The sequence below is a fragment of the Neomonachus schauinslandi genome, chromosome 3 (genome assembly GCF_002201575.2).
Source record: "Neomonachus schauinslandi chromosome 3, ASM220157v2, whole genome shotgun sequence".
Lineage (NCBI taxonomy): Eukaryota > Metazoa > Chordata > Mammalia > Carnivora > Phocidae > Neomonachus > Neomonachus schauinslandi.
In genome coordinates, this window is record NC_058405.1 from 39,851,583 (window position 1) to 39,859,031 (window position 7,449).

General features: G+C 37.9%; 1 pseudogene; it reads left to right on the forward strand.

Annotated features, from left to right (window-relative positions):
• Nucleotides 1–7,065, forward strand: part of LOC110587657 — a 56,250-nt pseudogene extending 49,185 nt beyond the window's left edge.
• The last annotated feature ends 384 nt before the right edge of the window (nucleotides 7,066–7,449 follow it).

Sequence of the window (7,449 nt, forward strand, 5' to 3'; positions counted from 1 at the left end):
TAGTATAATGCGGTCATTCTTGCATAAAATGTCAACATACGCGGGTAATGGAGTTGTAAACAAGAGCAGATATGTCTCATGTGGCTTGCACTGTAATTTTCCTTAAAGGTAAAAATAAGAGCTATTGCTAAAGATTATGCTATATGTAACTGATATGTCCTAAATAATGACCATAGTCTATTGGCTCATTAAAATTTATTATTTTTAATACATATGCTATTTAAGATTTATTTGCTGTTTTAGTGGTACACAATAAATACTGTGTTAATATTTTAGTATTTCCCTCATCTACCCACAGGGAGAGAAATTATGATGTGGATGAAGGACACTGATGATTCGATGGTGGATGGGGGAGACCATAGGGAAAGGAATGGAGGGGCTGTAAATAGATACAGACAAGCAAGTATTCTCTAGTGTTGATGTCTATTCTCACATTTTTTTCACACCTGGGCCCCCTACACTGGCACAGCTCTGCTGTTCTTGATAAGCCCACCAGGCTGATAGTTGGATCCACAGCTTGGGAGAAGGGCTGCTTTTCTCTTATTTCTCTTTCCATGTGTGTGTGTATGTGTGTGTGTATGTGTGTGTGACTTTTTTCTCTACCTAAACGTCAGGGCTCAGCGATGCAAGAGCTCAATGGTATGGACATGTGGAAAATGGCCTAAGGTGCTCACTTAGCCTGCTTCTGGTTTAGGCCCTAGATTAGTGGCTCAAAGGTAGAAAATGTCACCTAAGCCAGTTTAAGGACCCCCAAATAGTTTATTTTTTTAAATAATCTTATTTATTTTAGACTACTTTTTGAGTATTCTAAAGTGTGAATATAGGACAGAGTTCCCATATACACCCACATCACTTCCCATTTTACTTATATCTTACATTAGTATATTGTCATAATTAATGAACTGGTACTGATACATTATTATTAACTAAAGCTCATACTTTTTTTCATATTTCTTTATTTTTTCCTAATATCTTTTTTCTACTCTAAAATCCCATATAGGATACCACATTGCAATTAGTCCTCATGTCTCCTTAGGCTCCTTTTGGCCATAGAATCTTTCAGACTTCCCTTGTTCCCTTCCCTTGTTTTTGATACCTTGACAGTTTTGAGGAGAACTGATCACATATTTGTGGAATATCCCTCAACTGGAATTTGTCTGATTGATTTCTTATAATTGGACTGGGGTTATGGGTTTTTGGTTAGAATACTGCAGATATAACTTCTGTTCTGATCACATCATACCAAGGGTACATGACATGACTTACTGATGTTAATCATGATCACCTGGCTGAGGTGGTATTTCACAGATTTCTCAACTGTGAATTTATTCTTCTTTTTTTTTTTTTTCTCTTTCCAAAGTGTATTCTTTGGAAACAAGCCAGTATGCATCCCATACTTAAGGAGTGGGGAGTTCTACATAGACTGTTCACACTGATAGGTATCAGGTTAAAATCCTTATTTGGGATACAGTAAAATGAGGCAATGTAGCCATATCGCCATAGACATATAATATGTATCTTCAATCATCAGTCTAACTTATCTATATATCTTATCTATGTATCTATGTATCTTATCTAAGAACTATTATTTTTTAAGGATTTAATTTATTTATTTGACAGAGAGAGAGAGAAGAGAGAGAGAGCACAAGCAAGGGGAGGGGCAGAGGGAGAGGAAGAAGCAGGCTCCCCACTGAGCAGGGAGCCTGATGTAGGGCTCGATGCAGGGCTCCATCCCAGGACCCTGGGATCATAACCTGAGCCAAAGGCAGACGCTTAACTGACTGAGCCATCCAGGCGCCTCTCTAAAAACTATAAGTTGTGTGCATTTCAATAGTAAGGTTGGACTCCAGAGACTCAGAGAGATAGAGAAAGGTTTTACAAGGCTGTACATTTTTAAACCATCCCGTGAAACTTTGTTAAGTGAATAATATTGCAGAAGCAGTAGGATAAACTGAAAAGAGAGAACACCATGAAAAGGAAAAGGAAGAACATTCATGAAAGAGATCAGGAGCAGGAAAGACTCTCTGGACTGGAGAAATCTATAATAAAAGAGCTATAAAGGTCACTATCTTAGGAACACTACATAGTTAATAACAGCAACCGAACAAATTTGTGGCTTATTTAGAATCAACCAGGACGCAAAAACATTTTTTAAATAAAAACATGTGATGAATTTTTATACAACCAAACATACATGGTACTTGAAATATATACATATATGTGTACACACGCACACACACATTTATATGCTAGGGACTTCAGTGTAAAGAATTCATACCATGGTAGAAGAGATGGAATTGTATTATTCATATGATTTTCCAATCCATATCATTGTACAACAGGTTTACTGGCTCATGTATGTGAGTAGTGTAGAAGGAAGAAAGGCTTGAAACCTAATCTGATCAGGGATTCATCTGTTTCTTTAACATTTCTTTATTTTTGTTCTCTTCCTTTGTCCTTAGGTTGATTTCCTCATGGTTAAAAGTAAATAGAGGGCACCTGGGTGGCTCAGTCGTTAAGCATCTGCCTTCGGCTCAGGTCATGATCTCAGGGTCCTGGGATGGAGTCCCACATCAGGCTCCCTGCTCGGCGGGAAGCCTGCTTCTCCCTCTCCCGCTCCCCCTGCTTGTGTTCCTGCTCTCGCTATCTCTCTCTCTGTCAAATAAATAAATAAAATCTTAAATAAATAAATAAATAAATAAATAAACAAACAAATAAATAAATAAATAGAAATGACAGTTTCTTCATTTTCCCATAGGTAGGGGAAAAAAAAAAACACTTCTTACCTAGCTATTCAAAGAATAGTCCTATAATTCTTTGACAATTGAGCTGGTAATTTTGGCTAGGGGAATGGAATCTGTTGGCCTTTAACAGACCTTTTACCAAAGTGCTCTTACTGTCAACATCCACCTCCCCAACTCCATCTGCTGGTGGGTTTGTTCATGAAACACAAGGGCTCCATTCTAGACTTAGCCATATCCTAACAAAAACATGGAGAATGTTAGGAAGAAGAAAATGTAGTGGTCAAGTCTAGCGAACTTTCTATGTCCTGATATATCAGGGAACATTTTTCTGCCTCTACTAAAATCTTTTTAGCTATGAAAGAATTACCTTATATGTTCTCCTTATTATCCAGAGAATATGAATATGACCTATGTAGTTAACTCTAATTTATTGAGCAATAGATCACATGTTTTCAAAATCAGATCTCATCATATACTGCATATGTCATTACTTCAGAAATTTTTAACAGGGTGTCAGAACACTGACAACATAGCAATGATTCTGATATTACCAATAATATACATACTCTTTGAATTAAGCACATGCGTGGTTACATGAGTGGATTGTGAAGTCGAGTGTGTAACTTTCCTCTCTTGGAAAGATTTTAAGCTTTGGATGCAAAAATCACATTTTGGTGTTTAGTTTTCTCATAGTCCAACTTGTGAAATATTTCGTAGGGTATTTCCTAGGATAGAACTGTAGTAATAATTAAGTTAATACTATCTGTCTTTAGATTAGGCAAATATACATGAGAACTATTCCACTTTTGGATGAATAATAGTTCAGACAATGATAAGTTTATTTAATTTGTTTATCATTTGTAAATGTCCATTGATGTACTACACACCTGATGTCATTGCTATCATATTACTTAGCATTAATATGACACACTGAATTTTCAAGATGCTATAATCATTAATTAGTCATATTTCATAATACTCCTGTGAGGTAATGTGGTGATACAGAAAGTTAAGTTACAGATAATTTAGGTTGCTGACCCGAAGGAATTACCACTTATAGGTGAATATATTGTAAATTAGTGGTTAGCAATCTGTGGAATTATTGAGCTTCTTGCATTGATATATGCAAATACAGATAACAATTCAAAAACATGTTTGTTATAGCTATGCTATAACATTTCTATCATATTATGTAATATTATGACATTTGTATACTCCTGGAAAGTCTAAAACGAGAGGTTTCCAGACCTGGGAATAAACTGAGGAATGTGAAGGTGTGTGGAATTAATTGAAATTTTGGATCTAAGAAATGATGTCACCTGAACAAATCACTATGCAGAATTTAAAGGCCAGCTGAGAGCCTCAAATGGGGGAGTTTTGGAAAAATAAGAATGTTTTGCAAATAGACCTCTCAGTAGCTGCATCAAATGTTGCCGATTTCCATTGTTCTCTGGACTCAGTGACCATCTACATTTACTATCTTCACTGTTCCCTACTGCAGTCACTGTAGGATATGATGCACCTTGAAATACTTGTTCATATGTGAGTTAAGAAGTTTGATCATCTCATTTTCTTTTTTTTCAGATAATTTAGCTTGACCAGCTGTCCTCTCTCTATCCCTTCATGGTAGTTACTATAAGATATTATAAACTGTACCTACCCTAAATCGGCAACTTGTAGGGTAAGTAAAAGGATTTTGGGGGACAGACTGGAGCATGTTAATAGTATCTAGCACTGGGGAAAAGGAAAGTGCTTACTATGTATTAGAGATGTAATGAGAGAGATGAGAGTATTCCAGCCTGTGTGAAATTCCTACTGTGGTGGGAAAAGGTGTTCTAGTTAGGACTTCATGGTTAAAAAGAAGAGAGTCACTCATTACTTCCAGTAATGAAGAAGCTGTTTTAAGAATAACTGTTCATCCAAGAAAAAAATACATAATTAGGCCATAAACAGATAGAAATGATAATATTGCAGACCAATGACAAAATTTAGAAACATACTTTTTTATTGCGTGGGGGGCGGAATCTCAGGCAGTATACTAAGAACATCAGCTGTAGAAGATTAGACAGAATTATTAATGATTATGTGTTTAGCTATAAAATGACTCATGACCCTGCAAATTTTATCATTCCTCCCTTTTGTTACAAGTTTACTTTGTCTTGTTCTCCATTGTGCACAGATATTTGATTTGTTATATAGCTTCTGTTAACTCCTAACTATTCTTTCCTCATAACTCCAGCATGAATCTTGCTCTTCCTTACCTGAAAAAGTATTTTAGGGTTTCCTTGAGCGGGTCTTTCTAGATTTATCTTCTGCTAAAAGCTACTTTATTGCCCCTATATTTTCCAGTTCGAATTCCTTAAAGATAAAATATGATCACCTAGTTGATCTGTGTTTTCTGTACAGTTGATTGAGCAGGAAACCATGGATTTGGAACTCACCCATTGTTTTGTTTCTGTGGATTTGAGAGTGGGGTGGGATGGGGGGTCGAGTGATTAAAAATATGGCTGTTTTGACTTTTCTTTAGAAGTTAATAGTAAAAAAGCTTGAAATGATCAACTTGTTTCACATACAGAAATAATTTCAGAACAATATAAAGAATGCCAATGATAAGATCTTGTGAAATATAGAAGGGAAACACAAGGAGGTAATAAATGACAAACACTGGGAAGTCGGAGACATTTTCATATAGACAATATACTTGAGTTAGAGTTGAGTAGCCATTTTCCAGGTCCTTAAGCAGGCAGAAGAGCTTTTCAAAATGAGAGAACATATGCCATGGCACAGAGACAGAAAACTCTTTTATATATTTGGGAAACCATAAAGAGTTTTGTCTGGTGGAGGAGGTAAAGGTCGGAAATTTGCCAGCAATCATTTGCAGCAATAGCTAAGGGCCAGGTAATGGAGATCTTCCACATCAATGAAATGATTGTGGACTTAATCCAATGGGTGATATGGAAACATAGAAAGATTTTAAGTGGATATGTGTTATAATTAGATATGCATTTTCAAAAGAGCATTCTGGGAATACATGAGACAGGATTGAAGATGGGCTAGATAGGTGATCAATTAGGTATCATTCGCAATGGTGCTATCAAAAGAACAAGAGAATGGGATGGCAGTGATGGTTGGAATGAAGATGTAAGGATAAATGCAAAAGCTGCTAATGAAGAATCAGTAGCCCCTTTCTCTGTGAAATCACCACGGTGGCTGGAATCTTGTACGCATCTCCTGAAAACTGGAAGGACTTTAAAGCCCTCATTGCAGCTCAGGACAGTGAGGTTCAGGTTGGCATGTTGTCCATAGCACCCACTTCCACTTTGTCCAAACCAACTACACCGCTAAATATCTCCATAAATTTCCAGCAGGTTTCCAGCACTTCAGCGTGTCCTTGGATCCTGTGTATTTAAGAGTAACACCACTGCCTACCATGTGAGCAACGAGGAGCTGCAGGGATGTACTCTAGAAACAGCAGGTGGCTCATTGGGTGAACTTTGTTGACAGCAACGTAGTGCCACCAGCCAGTACCTGCCCACCTTGGACATCATGCACCACAACAAGCAGGCTACAGAGCATGGAAATGAGGAGGTGGGGTAACTCTTGGGGCTGCCGGATGCTCACTTGAAAACGAGGACTTTTTTGATGGAGAACACATGACACTGGCTAACATCACAGTTGTCTGAACCCTGCTGTGGCTCCATCAACAAGTCCAGCCAGACCTTCTCCACTATCAACCACTGGTTCCTATATGCATTGACCAGTCCCACTTTCAGGCTGTTTGGGGGAAAGGTGAAACATCCGTGAGAAGATAGCCCAGTTTGATGTTAAAATGTTTGCTGACACACAGCCTAAAAGGGACACCTCACAGAAAGAGAAGAGTTCACTAGAGGAAAAGCAGAATCCCTAGCCTGAGTGGGAAGAGGAGAAAAGAGCACTGCCCCCACTCCTGAGGAGATGGATGAAGATGACAGAGGTACTGGCTGCTAAGCTGAAGGCCAAGGACTCCTTTGCTCACCTGCCCAAGATGACCTTTGTGTTGAATGATATTAAGGACACCCTTTCTGTGGCACTGCCATATTTTGATAAGGATGGCTGGTCCCTATGATACTCCAACTACTGCTTCTCTGAAGAGCTCACCCAGGACTTCATGAGTTGCAACCTCATCAATGGAATGTTCCAGTGACTGGACAAGTTAAGGAAGAATGCCTTTGTAAGCGTTTTCCTCTTTGGAACTAAGAGTAGTCACTCCATTTTGGGAATCTAAGTCTTCCGAGGCTGTGAACTGGGTCCTGGAAACAAGGAGACCCAGAGAGTTGTTTGAGAGCACTTTCCCTGGGAAGGAAGAATATGAGCAAAGTCTCCAATCAGAGCAGTATCTTCAAGTGAACATCTCTTGCCATTCGCCTAGCTGCCTGCACCTGAGCTTTAGAGAGATGGGGGTTAGTAAAGAAACTGAACATTGGAAGAAAAAAAATCAATGGGTGTCAGTGATAGGTTCTTGATTTTAAAACTAATGATCAAACATTAACAATGTGAATATTATTGTTAGATCATCATATTTAAATCATTATTACATTTTTATTTTGGTTATGGGATTTTTATTAAGAATGACTGCTGAAATTTTATGAATGATGTCTAAAAGCACCAGGAACTTTTCACAGAAGATAGGATGATTGAAGGCTGAGAGACTATTTATAAGATTATC